The sequence below is a fragment of the Brachycentrus maculatus genome, unplaced genomic scaffold (assembly GCF_059751285.1).
Source record: "Brachycentrus maculatus isolate JH-2025_06_01 unplaced genomic scaffold, ASM5975128v1 h1tg000315l, whole genome shotgun sequence".
NCBI lineage: Eukaryota > Metazoa > Arthropoda > Insecta > Trichoptera > Brachycentridae > Brachycentrus > Brachycentrus maculatus.
This window is the reverse complement of record NW_028281064.1, coordinates 1,744,652-1,763,380: the sequence shown is the minus strand read 5'-3', so window position 1 is coordinate 1,763,380 and position 18,729 is coordinate 1,744,652.

Genomic DNA, 18,729 nt, shown 5'->3' with positions numbered 1-18,729 from the left:
TTTGATATTTTTATTTTATGTATTTTTAAATAGTTTAAAAATCGTAATAAAGCAATTTAACAGTCGGGATGTGGTCCCGTGGTTAATGTCGAGGACTCTTAAGCCAGAGTTTCTAGGTTCGAACCCACTCTACCGCAGTTTAATACCCATTTAAAATAATGAGCCATTTATGCTCACAGAAATAGTATGATTGTAAATAATGAAATGAAAAATAATTAAAAAAAAAAACAATTTTTGTGTGTGAATTTAAAAAAAACGTCGTTTCTTTGGGCTTATTTTTTATTGTTCACTTAAAAAAAATACAAAAATCATCAAGATTTACCTAGACTGATTTGTTACTAAATGATAAAAACCCTACCAACATTTTAGGAATCATATTGTGATAATAATTTTTTGCTACACTTAGCCTTGAGACTTACGTGACTATTTAAAAAACTATACATATAAATAAGTAATAAAACTTAGAGTATTTTATATCAATGTTTTGAGATGCTCATTATTTTCAGTCGCTAATTGGTTACGCAAGGAGGGGGCTGCCGTGAAATTCTTAGCCAATTTCACCAAAAATACTTAAGGCTGCTTTTTTTATTCACGCTTATCTCCTACTTAGATTATTAAAATGCTGTGATGTGCAGTTTACAACTTATATGGAGAAAGTTAATTAAATATTTGCTTGCATTTAAATCCTTGATATATTGTTTGTCATTCTATTCGGAATTCTTGATAAGAGTGAGTCTGTATATCGTTTTTGTTGTAAAATTAATAATTATATTTAAGTTGTAATTAAATTAATCATACTGTAGTTATAATTATAATGCAATATTTATCATATCATCATAATATTTCTCTTAAGTAAGGCGATAAGAACACACACACACATGCACACACAATAACATACATATGTACATATTATACCTATATATTTCTTTAAAATATAGTTAGATAAAACATTGCAAATTTAAATAAGATTTCACGAAGACCCTCTTCATTGACCATAAAAATAAAATAAAGGTAAAATATTTTTGACATCTCAACATATATGAAGAAAAATTTGAATGTTTGGGTAATTACAGGGCTTGCGACGTGTTAATGGCTGGTTAAGTGATCATTTTACACATCGCTCACTCCTTTCAAGAACGTAATAAATCAAAAATCGTCAATTTTCAGTTGTGCGTGTTTTTGGAATTCCTAGAAAATGTACTATATCCCAGCAAAAGCGGCATATTTTAAACTTAATATTTACCCGCTACAGGGCAGAAAGTGTTGTTTTTACATTTTGAAGAAAAGGTATTGTTTAATATTTTTTTCAAATAAACTAAATATTTTACAAATGGAGAAAAAACCTTCAAGTTTTACCTAAAAAGATCTGTTGCACAGTAAAATTTTCAGTAAGTAGCTTGATATTTATTTTCAATACATTGTATTATATGTTTAAACTTTAAAAACGTTCTCCTGAAAAATCAAGTTTTTTGATTTATGACGTTCTTGAAAGGAGGAGCGACATGTGTAATATTCACCACTCTACCAATGATTGACAACCACACTACTCAAATTTTTGGATGATTAAAGTTATACATATATGTATATCAATCTCATGAAGTTCTGTATTTGAGTTCAAAACAGCCATCTGTGATCAGATTTAGAAACCTTTTATTTAGCAGAGATCGAACCCGAAATATTTTACATACTAAGAAACTCCAGAGAACCTGATTTTCAATTTTTATGCAGCTAATACTTTGACCACTTATTTTATTCACAACATTTTGAGTGTGTCCAATTACCTGTTCACAAATCTGGGTTTCACAACATAGGAGTAATTTTAAATGTATGGTATCTCAAACAGGGTTTACAGGGTTTTAGAAACCCTATAAATACTTAGAAATAAAATATTGTAAATTTGTAAAATACTTCAATACAATTGAAAGAGATATAATTAAAGGATTCGGACCTCTCATACTATTATAAGAGTTTCTGCTTAGTAAAAAGCTTCTTTACATCTCACCAATAGATGTCTCTAGTGAAGCTCTAGTGATTCAAGAACAAGGTTTCTAAATTGGTTCATATATACAGTACTTCCAAGAGTTTGAGTAGTGTGGTTGTCAATAATGGGTATAATTGGTGAATGTTACACGTCTGTAAAGTGATCACTTAAACCAGCCTATGACGGTCGTCAGCCCCGTAAATGCCCAGACTTCCATATTCTTCTTCATCTTTGATGAGATGTCAAAAAATAATAATTGAAAGAGGTTTATTAGAACATGAGCGAGAAGATAGTTCGGGTCATAAGTATTTCTACTGCCTCTACTGTAATAATTAACACTCTTCTAGCTACTGAAACATGGGTTCATGATAAATTTAAGTCACCAAAATAATGCATGAATTTTCCTCGAATAAACCATCGGTAAAAGGAAAATTATTGTTTACAAGTTATATGATGTGTTCATGTTGAAACTTGAAACGCTCTAAGTGTGATTTATTTCTTGAGGAAAAGGCGCAAGTCAAGTGTAATAATCTGGCGCCAACTATGGATCGATACTATGTAGGTACATGCGAGCAGCATGTGTGTTTTAGGGTTGCCATTTGTCCCGTTGTCTTCAATTTGTAGCTTAAACGTTATGTAATATTCTCCTTATCATTCATCGTTCACTTTGTGTAATACCACTTTTTGTGTGTTATATTATCATACCACAAAGTTAACAACGCTTTTAATGTACAAAAAAAACTTTTCATAAAAAATATTTTCATTGTAATGTCAGTCCTGCCCATGGATTATAAGGAGGAGTAAATTTTATACATTAGTGTAGATAAGTTGGACTTTACTGTTAATAAATAAATAATAAATAATAATAAAGCCCTTATCCGCACCCCAATGGTGCATAGGGCACTGCTTCATATAAAAACAGTGTTATCTTGACCGTTTACACATGTAGGAAAGGTTATCAGCCCTCCGCTTTAGGTACCAGGTAGTATTCCAGGGTAATATTGAATAAATATTACAGTGAAAAACTCACTTATATTTATTTGACCCCCCCTGGGAATCGAACCCGGGACCTCCAGAACGGTAGCCGAGCGTACGGACTGTTAATTGGTAAAAGTTTTACTTTTTATCGGCAATTTTAACCTCTTAAAAAAACGGCTTCACCTTCTCTTGGTGTAGGCCTTGTGTCCTGTTTTTAAGAGGGATTAGCCTCCGGCGATGTTGATTCCTAGATGTCAATCCATCTCTTTGGTGGTGTACCCAGAAGTCGTCTACCTTGGGGTTGGTTGTGGAATGCGATGTAGAAGAGTCTGTATGGTTCCATTCTCCTCACATGCGCATACCATTGTATTCTTCGTTTTCTTCCCCACCTAAAGACGTCTTGGATCTCGCATATTTCTCTCATCCTGGTGTTCCTATTCTATCTCGTAGACTCATCCAGGTATGCTTCTTAGAGTTTTAGTTTCTGACACTGTTGGCGCGTTTTTGTTACCGAGGTGTCCGCTCTGCATTCGATCCCATATGCCATGATAGGACGCAACAAGTTTTATGTACGGCAAAGTCATTTTAAATAAATTTTTAGAAGTAATGTTGAAGTTATTAATTGTTATGTTTATATGACCTCAACACTTATCTTTGTACTGTTATCAACTAGCTACTACTAATCAGTAATATTTAAACTGTCAATATAAGAGAAAAAATAGGTTTTGTAATCTGAACACAGGGAAACTTGAATTCCGTACCAATTAAAGGAGAATTAGTAGTTTTGAAACCTTTCAAAAACCGAAGAAGGGTAGAGAAATTTGATCTAAATTCTCCCCTTCATATTTCTCGGATATAAGAAAAGAAAAAAAACCTTTTGGCTATTACAATATGTTAATATACTCTAATATAAAATATCAATATACGTACAATATCTTAATGAATATCCAAATACGAAAATATTTTTGTCAACCCTGAACTAGTAGCTACTGTATTACGCTCTTTCTTTCCTCAACCACTTCAATGCTTTTCTACAATTACAAATAAGTGGTCATAGTTTTCCTCTACCTACCGTTTATGTATCAGTTTAAGGTTTACTTTATCATTTACCTTGTTTACATTAGACGTGGATCGTTCGTGAACTGTCGGATCTTAATAACCCGTTCTTGTACATTAATTTAGTGACCTGATCCGTATTTTGGAACAAACTCGTTCACTAACGCTGACCAGTTCACTGCTCTTCTTACTTACTAGTTCACTAATTTACTGATTCACTTTAATCAAAGAATTAAGGTTTCACGATTGCAAAATAGTTAATGATATTGTTTTTTTACTTGACAGCTATCGTTAAAAGATTTGTGGCAAAAATTCTCCCCTATTAGGCACAATTTGTCCGAAGACAAATCAATCTTTTGATTGTTTCGGTATTAGCGAATGGATCGAATCCACTGATCCAATGATCGGATCTTACCCACCTATAGTTAAGGGTTAAGACTATTGTATTTTTTTTGGATTTTAAAAGCATTGTCTTTTTTTGGTATAGTTATATAATATTTTATTTTATTTTTTAAAATTTATTTCTGGAAAAATATATTTATGCATCAAAGTAAAAATTTGACTACTTTATTGAATAAAAAGTTAAGAGTCATATACTTATGTATTATGAAATAAAATTAATAAACAGAAAAAAACAAACTTATAAACTGCCTGCCATAAATAATAAATGGTGTGAAATAGTTTTTTTATTAAATTAAAACCGGTTCATCAAGTATTCTAAGCTGTTTTAACAGCTTTATTTCTCCGTCCATCAACACCTACAAATTATCTGAATATATGTTCATCTTATTTACATATTCCTTTTGTTTTTCGTTAATTATTTCAAACAAAAAATTCCAAGAAATTAAATTTTTCCTTTAATGTTTTTTACATCAGTTCTAAAAGCGTGCAAGAGCTTCTGCTATTTGCCGTTAGATGTCAGTAATAAATAAAGCACCATTTTTTGGCAAACATCAGCAAATTATTGACTCCATTGTTTTAAAGCTTTTTACTTGTGAGAACAGATGTCGCTCTTATTTGGTTTGTTTTTTATCATTCAATTTTGAAAAATTTCGACAAGGATTATTATTATTTCAAAGAATATTAAATTTTGATACATTGCGTTTGTGATATAAAGTCAAGTAATAGAATAATAATTAAAATAATAATAATAATAAAAATAATAAAAGTTAGTAAATTTTTCAAATTATAAACATGGTGCACAATAAATAACTTACAGTTGTAGAAAACTACAGAATAGTAGAAATTAAAAAAAATAAAATAAACAAGAATTATATATATATTTTAATTGTTTTTATTTGGTGTTGGGTTGCGTTCCCGTGGTTAGTGTCGCGGACTCTTAAGTCAAAGTTTCTCGGTTCGAACTCACTCTACCACAATTTGATACCTTTTTCTAATAATGAGCCGTTTAAGCTCACAAAAATAGTATGAAATTGAAATATTGGTGTAAATAATAAAAGCGCAAATATTTCTTTTTTTTTAATCGTGAACGTTCCGTTTTACGTTAAGCTCTTTTTTGTATTGAAATTAGACAGGGATAGTCTAATATTTGTCATATTTCAACGTCACAGACTTACAAACGCTTTATGTATTTTAACGAATTTACTTAATAAGTGGTATTTGTTTAGTACATTTTCATCAAATAACATTTATAAAAAATGCTTATCTACTCATATACGGAAAGAAATATCTAGAACATTTTCTCCATGTCAGCATGACTTGCTATAGTATTTTGTATTTGTACTTGCAAGTATATTTGCATATTTGAATCAAATTTACCTTAAAAGATGGAACACCTATAAATGACGAAATTTGTTTTCCATTTAAAAAATAATAAATAAGAATAAATTATTGGGAAATCGGGACCCTACCGGATTTCGAAAAAACCCAAATGATAAAATTCTATTTAAAAAAATATCGAATGATGTTGCATTTTCTATACCAAATTCCTTTATATGTTGATTTTTATATTGGTACAAATTTATTACGAAATTAAAAATCATAAAAAAATACAAACAAAAACTCTTACCACGCGGGTAATATGTTAATTAGTACGTGATAGCTTTTCTGCTATTAAAAATTGATCCCACGTGGTATCATAATTCTTTCTCCCGTCATTCTGTCGTTCATTTTTCAATGTGGCATATCATTTTTTTGACCATAGTAACATTCTTTCAGTCCTAAGATTCGTAATTATTCATTTGATGTGCTTCCTTTTTTAATGTTTTAATAGCGTCTTTTTAAGGATTTCTTTTTGTAAATTGAAAATGTCCACCTCCGTAGTGTAATGGTAAGCACTCTCGGCTACCGTTCTAGAGGTCCCGGGTTCAATTCCCAGGGGGGTCAATTATTAATTTACGTGATTTTTTCACTGTAATATTTATTCAATATTACCCTAGACTGGTACCTGAAATTGGACGGCTGATCACCTTTCCTTCATGTGTTAACGATCAAGATAACACTGCGTTTATACGACATAGTGCCCTATGCACCATTGGGGTGCGGATAGGGGGTTTATATATATATATATATATATATATATATATATATATATATATATATATATATATATATATATATATATATATATATATATATATATATATATATATATTTATATAGATATATATATATATATATATATATATATATATATATATATATATATATATATATATATATATATATATATATATATATATATATATATATATATATATATATATATATATATATATATATATATATATATATATATATATATATATATATATATATATATATATATATATATATATATATATATATATATATTGAAAATACGTCTATTGAAATAATTATTGCGCTTCAATTATTGTACTATTCTGGAGTGTTAAACATTAAAGTGAAAATAACCCATATTTATTGACAGTGTCTAACATGCACAATATTGAAAAAATATGAATATGCAACCCCGAGTAACCTAGGCACCGTTTCTTTATTCATATCTCAATAATATCTTTCATTCTGGGGTTTTTCAATTGACGAACTCCACCGCAACACACCTTTCTTAATTTTATCGATAATGCTTATCTCAGCCTTGCATCGATTCATTATATCACCATTGATTCATTCATATATTTATCATACATCGTTTTGCCGCACATTCGCAAATTAATGAAATACGATTGTGGTAAGATTGGTTCCGGTGTTTAATAAGGGTAAACTTCATTTTTAATTTTGATTTTTGATTTATTCATTGATTTTATGAAAATGGTAGTGTAATTATTTTTAGAGATTACTGCGATATTATCGTATATATTAGTCGGAAATATTAATGCATCATCTTTTTCATCTTATTTTTTAAACAAAAGATAAACGATCACCACTCGAACATTTATCATACAATTTATGTATTGAATTTTTAATTAAAAACTGATTTTTTTAAATCTACTAAGTTGTATTTCATTATTAAAAAAAACACATAAAAATCAATTTCGTGACAATTGTTTCGCCTAGTTATGGCATATCCAAACGAATGACATTCGTTTGAAAATGCCATAACTAGGCGAAACAATTGTCACAAAATTGATTTTTCGTGTTTTTTTTAACATTAAAATACAATAAAGTAAACTAAAAAAATAAGTGTTTGATTTAACATTAAATACATAAATTAAAATGGAGTTCTATCAATTAAAAACGCCAAATCTATAAATATCAATCATACAACGTTTTCCCGCACGTTCGTTTGAGTGAACCCATTTTGACTGCATTCAGTCTACTTTCATGCTTCTTTTGCCAACTCCATGCTTCTCCATACACTAGACTTGGAACCAGGACTCCATTGTGCACTGCCACACATAGGGTTCTACTTACCATGACTGAATTTCGTGCCAATTACTCATCGGGAGTATTATATATGTGACTTATGTATGTATAATTTATATTTAAATAAATAAATTTCACAAATATAATATAAATAAAAAAATTCATAAAAAATATGACATAATACGCGAAAAAGTTCTGTCAGTCATGTTATTACATTAATATTGCATTCGTTACGTTAGCTGTCACGTGATGTACGAGTATTACGGTGCGGCAGAGGTGTTCCTACGCGTTCGCGATAAATGAAACCGGATTTACGTGGAAGTAAATAGTGTAACCTTTGGTACCGTGACGTCACGGTAATCTGAGCGCGCTTCACCTGTGCGCCTCTAGATGACAGAACACAATTAGCTGTCGGAAAAACACATAAAGGCTAATTAAGTACTTAATTGGATTTTCTTAAATCCTTAGACTCTTGTGTAAAGAATAATGTTTTCTTAAAGAAAAAAGAAAATCGTTGTAAGATTTTGAGTGTACTTTTTTATATTAAATGCTTTAATCAAACAATGTTTTTTTGAGTCTACTAAGTTGTATTTTATTTTGTACTTTCTTCCATCAAAAATAATTTAAATGGATCGTTTACAGTATAAATTGGTCGGAAAAACGGAATACATTTTTATACCAAAAGAAATGAGGATGAAGAAAGATTATAATAAATTCTGAAATAAACATTTTATCAATTCTTCGGCAGTAAATTCGTGGTAATATCTATTCATTTTAAATTCAATTTTTACGTGGTAAATACCACTATTTGGTAATGAAATAATTATGACAGAACATTAGCTATTGGAAAAACATATAAAGGCTATTTAAGTACTAAATTGCATTTTCTTAAATCCTTTGTCTCTTGTGTAAAAAGTTACGTTCTCAAATAATTAAAATTTAAACAAACTTTAAAACCAATCATCACACAGATTGTGACCCCGGAAAAAGAAAATTAGTAAAAAAAAAACAGTTTTATTTAGTTTCACCCCCCTGGGAATCCAACCGTGAACCTCCAGCATAGCTGCCAAACTCGCAAACCACTCTACCTTAGAAGCAGAAAATAATGTTTAGTCTCGTTCTTTTATTTCTTAAGCTTTCTGTCCTCCATTGCTGGATATAGACCTCTTAGATATAATGTTTTGAAAATTGAAAGCATTAACTTTGTGGATCAAATAGATATATTATTTTGAGAAATATAAAGACCTTGTTTTTTGATCCACTCACATTTTTATTAACCAACTAGTTTCGGCAACAACCTGTTACCCTCTTCAGGATTTAATTTATGACTAACATATATATAAAAAAGAAATAGTGTACAAGTTATTGGGTTTCGATAAGGATAGGGGGGGGGGTAATGGTGTTTTAAGGAGGGGTAAGAACAAGGAAGAGGATAATTGTGTTTAGGTTGGGTTTGATTTTATGGAAAAAATATAAAAAATGGGACTAGGACTTTGAATTTCTGTTTAACAGCTTTTTTTATTTCTAAGACTTCCAAATTATTAATTTGACAAGTTCTATTATGAAAATGTGAAATTTCTATCCAATCTTCGAAATTGAATGAATGATTATTTGACAAGATGTGGACCGCGAAATCCGAAAAATTGATATTGTTAAGACATCTCTTAGATGTTTTTTCATTTCTTTCGGTTAGTTGCTGCTCGCCGCCGATTTTTACCCCCAACAGCGGCTATGTCGTCGGACTATCTGTTTTGAGGTATTCCGACGCCTCTCTTATTCTTCATCTAAAAATCTCAATCGAATCACATGTTTAATGTTTTATTTCAATTAATGTTGTCGAAGAATAAAACATAAAGTCGTAAAGTTTTCTATTGTGTTGAACTGAAGAAGAGATTATGAAAATCATTAGATTGTAGCAAAACTTGATATCCATGACCTGAGTGCATACTCTTATGTATGTTTGTGTGTTAATAAAATCTACTTCAGAATATTAATTACTACTGTTATGTTTGCTTAAGTTGGGATGAAATATCCTGAAAAAAACTTTCAGCCTTGGACCATTAAATAAATCAAAGTTTGAAATCACTTTCCGTTTTAATTTGGTACAATTTCGCACATTTCAACATGATCATTGTGTCCCCAACGTTTTTTACGATAGTAGAAATGGATTTTTTTCTTTGTTATGTTTACAAAAGATATATCCAATGTGACCATTTTTTATGATATACTACTACTAGTCTTATGAATTAGGATATCAAGATAAATTCATTAAATTAATTATCATTTAGTAAATGTACTAATTGTATCTTGCACACAAGAGAACATATCGAGGACGGATATAAAAAATATAAAAAAGACTTATTAACTTTATAAACACGACTAGATCAATCAAAACGTTAAATCTGAATGAAATTTGGAGTGCATGTTAGGACTGATGAGTGTAGCGTTCCATCCACTCTGTCTACCGCTGCAGGGAAATGGCGTGATGGTAGTAGTATTAAATAGTAGAAGTTTTCTATAAATGCTGAAAGACATTTCTGTAAAAAATATTTTTCATATAGCAATGAAGGTTTTCGAATAAAAAACAAATCGTTCTGAGTAAATTTACTGGACTGTTTATTGCATCAGGAAAATAATAAAAGTTGTAACATGACAATTATTAGAACAAACATTAATAAAATGTTTTCTTAAATTTCTTATTTTTTTCCCAAATATATATCGAATACCCATATCGTTTGGAAAATGCTCCAATGTTTTATAAAATATTTGAAAAAAAACACCAACTCGCTAGATGTGCGTAACACATCGAAGGTATTCGGCTGTTCAAATTTAAAACACAGTAAGGGACTTTTTATTGTAGTAGGTTTATTTTGCATTTATGGACTAAGTAGACTCTACTTAGTCCAAAAATGCAAAAAAAACCTACCACAAAAAATGTCCCTTACTGTGTTTTAAATTTGGACAGCCGTATTATACCCCCACGTTATAAGTATGTATAATCTATCAATTTAGGTTGAAGATATTCGTGAATTGAATCCAGTACCGGTCTAATTGTTAGGCGGTTCAGTTGGTTTATGCAATTCGATTACGTAATTCCGCATACCCAAGCATTGAGTGAACTCCGATGAGTATCGAACGATCATGACTTTATTTCCCGCTCTAAATGTATCACATCCACGCGGATGCTAACTAAGTATTGAATTTTATTATTACTGAAAACACAAAGGCTAACAGTAATCGCCATTTATTACGGTTAGTGTTTAATAACATGAAAATGAAGCCACTTGGGTTTTTCCCAAATCCTGGTTCCTGGGAAATGGAGGCGAATCTGAGCTCTATGGTGCAAATGGAAAATCACCATAGAGAGCTATTATTAGAACGTATTGTTAGAATTTCTATTCGTGTATTCAAGAAAAACAAACGTAATAAAAAAAATACGTGCAGTATCGTACACGTGATAGAAGTGAAACTTCTTTATAAAAAAAATAGTAAAAGAGATTTATAACTAACTAACTAACGATCACGCCACTTCCCAGCAGGGGTAGGCAGAGAGAATAGAACGCCACACCACTCTATCTTTGCAAACATTCTTCACCTCTTCCACGTTCATGCATCTCCTCATACATACCTGCCGATTGTTACGACTCCTAACCTGACTACTTTCAAGTATTTGGCATACCTGATCGTGCCATGTTTTTCTCGGTCTTCCTCTGCTCTTTTTTCCATTTACATTCGCCTCATAAATTTGTTTTACCGTTCTTTCCTCACTCATTCGTTCTACACGTCCAAACCATCTCAACACACCTTTCTTAATTTTATCGATAATGCTTATCTCAGCTTTGCATTCCTTCCTTATTTCACTTATTTATTTCATCGTTTTGTCTCACATTCTTCTGAGAGATCGCATTCCGACTGCATTCAGTTTAAGAATAAGAGAGATTAAGTCAAAAAATTTGTCAGAAATGAGGACTCTAAGGAGCATATCTAAGAAGAGTCTGCGAGATATTGAAAGTTATCTCACCGCATTTCTAGATCTGATACAGAAGCACCCTGACAGACCTTCTCCTGCAAATCAATTTTTTTATTTATTTTTTATTTATTTTCATTTTATTTTTGTTTTGTCAGCACGCTCGGCTACCGTTCTGAAGGTCCCGGGTTCGATTCCTAGGGGAGGTCAAATAAATACAAGTTATTTTTGCACTGTAATATTTATCCAATATTACCCTGGTACCTGAAACGGAGGGCTGATCACCTTTTCTTCATGTGTAAACGATCAAGATAACACTGCGTTTATATGACGCAGTGCCCTATGCACCATTGGGGTGCGGACAAGGATTTTATTATTTGTTTATTTATTTTATGAACTAAGTTGCGAAATTTATAGATAATGTGAAACAAAATAGTATACGGATTTAAATGTGAAATTACATTTAAAAGCTTTCTATCTAAAAGCCAATTAAAATAAATACAAGTTTGTAAAACCACCACCAGATAAATTCTACGATATAGAACAAGGATTAGAGAAATATGCGAGCTCGAAGATGTCGTTAGGTGGGAAGGCAACTAAAGAGACAATAGTATGCACATACAAGGATAATGAAACCATCCGTACTCCTACACATTGCACTGAACGGCCAACCTCAAGGTAGACGATTCCCGGCTAGACCACCAGAGAGATGGCTCGACAGCTGAGAATCGACATCGCAGGAGGCTAATCCCTCTTCAAAACAGGCCACAAGGCCTACAAGAAGAAGAAGAAGAAGAAGATTAAGAAGAAAACGAAGGAGAAGGGATTTAGTGTGAGTCAGATAGAGAGAGCATCTGAAAAGAAATACATCACTTCAACATTTGCATAAAATATTATGTTTTTTTCAATTTTTTAAGTTTCCATCAGGGGTAGGCAGAGAGAATAGAACGCCACACAAATCTGTCTTTGCAGACTATCTTCGCCTCTTTCATGCTCCTGACTATGTTATTGACCTGATTTTTACAGAATGAAAAAGGCCCTTTATTTATTTAAACCTCTCCTGGGAATTGATCCCGGATCCTCCGGCATAGTAGCTAAACGCTTAAACTAGTACACTGCGGAGGCGGGCAAGAACAAATATACAGCTATATCAAAAGTAATAAGCTTTCAAGTACTCGTACATTCAAGAAACAGTCTTCGAAAATTCTAGAAGGTCCATTCTCGTACCTAAGTACCTACTTTCTATTGATACGTTTAAATTATACCGTTATATCAAATTATTTCACAATACACCATCAAGTAAAGAGTCCATCCGGTTTACGATTTTTTTCAAATACACATTTTGATGCCTTAACATAGATGAAGAAGTATTTGGACGTCTGAGTATTTGCAGGGATTTCGACCTGTCAAAGGCTAGTTTAGGTGATCACTTTAAATACGTGAAACATTCACCTTTCTACCCATGATTGACAACCACGCTAGTAAATATGGCACAGTGGTCGATAATGTGGTTGTCAATCATGGGTAGAATGGATATAAAGTTATCACTTAAACCAGCCTAAGACAGGTCTTAAGCCCTGTAAATACAAAGACTAACTTTTTTTCAAATTCATTTTTCAAGTTTATTTAAGAAACACATTCTAATTGTATGTATGATAAATGTATGTTAGATAAGATCGAGTGAAATAAGGAAAGAATGCAAAGTTGAGATAAGCATTATAGATTACAACATTTTAAGTGTGTCCAAATACTTGTTCAAAAAATCTGGATTGAGTATTTGGACACACTCAAAATTTTGTTAATAAATTATCTGGTCAAATTATAAGCTTAAATTACAAAAATGAAAATGATATTTTCTGGCGTTTCTCATGTGTGTGATTATAATCCAGGATTCGGACCTCACACACTAATTGATTATTATACATAGAGTGAGAAACACTCTTATTTAATTTAACCTCTCTTGGGAATCGAACCCAGGACCTCCGGTATAGTAACTAAATGCTTTCACCAATATAGTAATACAATTAGGTCAAAAGTAATGATCGCTCAAATATATTCAATTAAAAAAAAATCTTTGAACACTCTAGAAGGTCCATTCTCGTAATTAAGTACTTTCTACTGATAAGTTATTCCGTTTTATCAAATAATTTCACAATACACCATCGAGTGAATAGTCCATCCGGTTTACATGCAGCCGGTATCGTATTTGAAACAAATCAGTCACACGACGAGTCCAAATTTGGCCAACAGCCATGGATCGCTGGACGATCTTCTTCGTAAGTGTTTGGAAGTTCTTGGAAAATTCGCCGCGTATTCCCGGTAGTATGATGGACACCAAACATCGCCGTTAGTCACGGCCAGACATGCGACCTTTGAGTCACTCCCACTGAACGGACCCGTCTGGCCAAAACTAGGTTATATCATAAAACAGAAATTTACAATTTCCTCGAAAGCTTATTTCACTAACTAATATTTGATTTCTGCGGTTAAAGCTTACATTCTTTAAATTCCTTCGTGATTTTAGTTCCTCCTAACGAGGGTTTGACCACCTTTTTTTATCAGGTGATAAAAAATGTTGTGTGTCGGGTTGTGGTCCCGTGGTTAGTGTTGCGGACTCTTAAGTCAGAGTTTCTCGGTTCGAACCCACTCTACCACAATTTGATACCTATTTCTAATAATGAGCCGCTTAGGCTCACAGAAATTGTTTGAAATTGAAATATTTGTATGAACAATAATATCACAAATATTTCTCTTTAAAAAAAAAATAAAAAAATACACATTTTGACATCTTAACATACATGAAAAATAATTTTAAAGTCTAGATATTTACAAAGATTATAAGGGATGTCATAGGTTGGTTTAAGTGATCATTTTATAACTAACTAACTAACTAACCATCACGCTGCTTCCCCGCAGGGGTAGGCAGAGAGAATCGAACGCCACACCACTCTGTCTTTGCAAACATTCTTCGCCTCTTCCACGTTCATGCATCTCCTCACACATACCCGCCGATTGTTACGACTCCTAACCTGACCACATTCAAGTATTTGGCAAACCTGATCGTGCCATGTTTTTCTCAGTATTCCTTTGCATTCACTATTCTACAGAAGACTGTTCTATTCTAAGCTCTAAACAGCGGCATAAAGCGGAAATTAAAAATGAAGAATTTACCTTTTTTTAAATTTTTGTTTTACTTTGTAGACACCACTGTTTATTAAAATTTACTAGAGTGCGTGTTTCGTTGTATTAAATATAAATACATTACATACATAGATTAAATGTAAAAATATAAGCAAAAATATAAAAAAAAATATAAAATATTTATCTATTTTTATTTTAAAATATGCCAAATTTGAGTAAATTTGATGTTTCATAATGGATTCCCAGTTTTAACGGTAGTACTTAATCTAACATTAGTTTGCTGAAATAAATTAAAAAATTGCCTAAAGTATAACAAGAGAACTGCCATTTTTATAAATATACTATCTGAACCCGACATGCCTTGCAATTTATGTTTCATAATACTGACGAAGAAAGTGTATCGTGCAAATCCATATATATGAATGTCGTCGTAGATGAAGACTTAGGAAAGTATGGATGGATCAGATTTGTCATATAGCGAATGAATGAGATTTTTTTTTGCCTCTAAATGAAATCGAAAAATGCAAATGAAAAAAATATTGTTCATCTGGAAACACATTGAAATATTATATAATCAAAATATTGTAAATATTTCTGTTAATTTTTCCATTTTTTGCTTCCGTTAAGAACAACTACCGCGATCATGCACACAATAACTGTAGTAAGTTTCATCATAGTCGGTTAAATAGATTAAGAGTTCATAGAGGATAAAAATAGAAAGATAGTAACATACACAAATTCATTTTAATATGTATAGATGGATAGAAAATCTAATTTTAAAACTTGGCATCAGACATACTTAACTTTTTCGTGTAGGTGCTGGTTTCGATTTACACGAATTGTTGGTATCCTATTTGGTTTAAGTATTAAACGATGAACGTCATACACTTACATCAGAATGGCGCAGGTTCAATGTTTACATTACCTAGTATTCGTGTTGTTTTACTAACAATGTGTCTCCTTTTAAGGGTATCTCCGGGTAAAAGCTAATAAACTATCGTAGAATTGTAACTTTTTTAGCTAAAAACACGGGAATACCTATGTGTGACCTAAAGGTCAGTAGTGAGTAAGACGAGAGCAATTTCAAAGTTTAAATAAATTAAATACGTAAAATTCTTAATAACGTAAATTTCTTGCGTGTTTTGGATAGCATACAGTTTTTGGATTATGAGGACCTAATTCTGACATATATATTTTTGCATAGTTTTATGATTATAACAAATAGTTTCATTGGTCAGTAATAGAAACAAATTTAGATCAGTATTACATACAAATACTTTTTCAGAAAAGGAGTTTCATCTTTTGTGATTTTTCTTATGTTGAAATATAATTTACTTTTTCTTTTTTAACATAATATCCAAAACAAACTTTGTTAACATCAAACATAAAACTGATTCCATTGTACTCGTATGTATACATTATACTCTGAAGCACAAAAGTGGTCACCTTGCCTTATATATATATATATATATATATATATATATATATATATATATATATATATATATATATATATATATATATATATATATATATATATATATATATATATATATATATATATATATATATATATATATATATATATATATATATATATATATATATATATATATATATATATATATATATATATATATATATATATATATATATATATATATATATATATATATATATATATATATATATATATATATATATATATATATATATATATATATACAAACTATAAAACTTCACGTTACAGTCAGAAGAAGTGCCATCTCTCTAAAAGAAATACCGATTATGATTGACACTTATGATTGACAACCACGCTACGAGTTTCAAAAAAATGCGTTGTATGGTAATCAATCATGATTAGAATACTAAATGTAATTTATTAACAAGACGATGACGGGTCATAAGCAATGTAAATACTCAGACCTTCATATTTGTCTATGTTGAGATGTGTAAATGCGAAACCCATTGCAGGGAGATCACTTATTTAATACTCATGGTGTTGCATTATTTCTACAACGGTAATCCCAATCATGTAATTAAAAATCACTTATTATACTATTGTTGTTGTATCCGTGTTTTAAATATAAATATGATTAAAAGCATCCATGTTATATAATATGATTGAAATAACTATACATATATCGCTCACTCCTTTCAACAACCTCATATATCAAAAATCGTCGATTCTCAGTTGTGCATGTTTTCGGAATGCCCAGAAAATGTACTGAATCCCAGTAAAAGCGGAATATTTTTAACTTAATATTTACCCGCTACAGAGCACAAAGTGTTGTTGATGCATTTCGAAGAAAAGGTATTGTTGTATTATTTTTTTTATATACTAATATTTTTTAAATGGAGAAAAAACAGTCAGGTTTTACCTGAAAATATCTGTTGCACAGTAAAAAGTTCAATAAGTGGCTTGAAATTTATAATTAAAACATTTCATTTTATTTTTAAACTTTAAAACTGATCTCCTGAAAAATCAAGTTTGTTTATATGTGACGTTGTTGAAAGGAGTGAGTGATATTTTCAAATATTTTTTTACCATAAACTGACCTGTTGAGGATTATAAACCTTGTGATGATGACGTTTCAAGTATTTGTTACGCTTGTTTGCGTTTATCTTAACGTGGTCTAAATTTGTTCTACTTTCCATTGGTATGCTGTTAAGATTCTGTGACGTATCTGTCTGACGAATGACGCAAACTCCAAGTAAAATGATGCAAGGTGAAAGACTGCATTGGTGAAAGTAGTTCTTGGTTAAGAAACGTAGAATTAGCAGGTGACCAGATCAATAAATATTTCTTTCTATGCCAGACGTAATTTTTTGTTTTTGTAAACTTAAACTAACTAACTAATTAACCATCACGCCGCTTCACCGCAGGGGTAGGCAGAGAGAATCGAACGTTACACCACTTTGTCTTTGCGAACAACTGATCAATCAACTGGCACAATCAGGTATGCCAAATACTTGAAAGCGGCCGGGTTAGGAGTCGTTATAATCGTCGTGTATGTATGAGGAGATGCGTGAATGTAGAAGAGGGGCGAATATTGTTTTCAAAGACAGGTTGGTGTTTTTTTTCGTTAACATAATTACAAACGGGTGCAAAGGGCTTAATATTTTATTACTATCACTAGTCTATTTTAGGTTGGTTGGAAGATATTGCATCGCAGCTATCAACGCGTCAATGTAATATATTCCGTATAAGAAGATTAAATAAATGAATAAATAATGAATTAAAGATTTTTTTTATAAATTTATTAACGTTATTCTTGTAACCCTCATCCGCGCCCAATGGTGCACAGGGCACTGCATTGTAAAGAAGCAGTGTCATCTTGATCGTTAAATACACGAAAGAAAGGCCATCAGCCTTTCGCTTCAGGGTCACATCAAATGAATGTTGCACTGAAAAATCACAAATATTTATTTTGACCGTCTTGGGAATCGAGCCCGGGACCTCCAGTATGGCTGACTACTGCGCCAACCACTACACTATGGAGGTGGACACGTTACGTTAAGTAAATAAATTAATAATATCGTTTGTACTTAGCTAATTTTACGTCAATTCCAATAATAAGCTACAGTTAATCGGAAACAGATTTAAGTACATTCTTATTGACGTTGGCTTTGACAATTCTATAGTCGAATACTGACATGAGTACCAGGAATATATGAAACTATTCAGTAATGTTATGCAAAGACATTCTTCCGTTCTGTTTCCGAAAAATCTCTGGGGGTATTCCCTAAATACAAGTATAGTTTAAAGTTACTTTAAAAAAACATTGAAGCAAGCCCG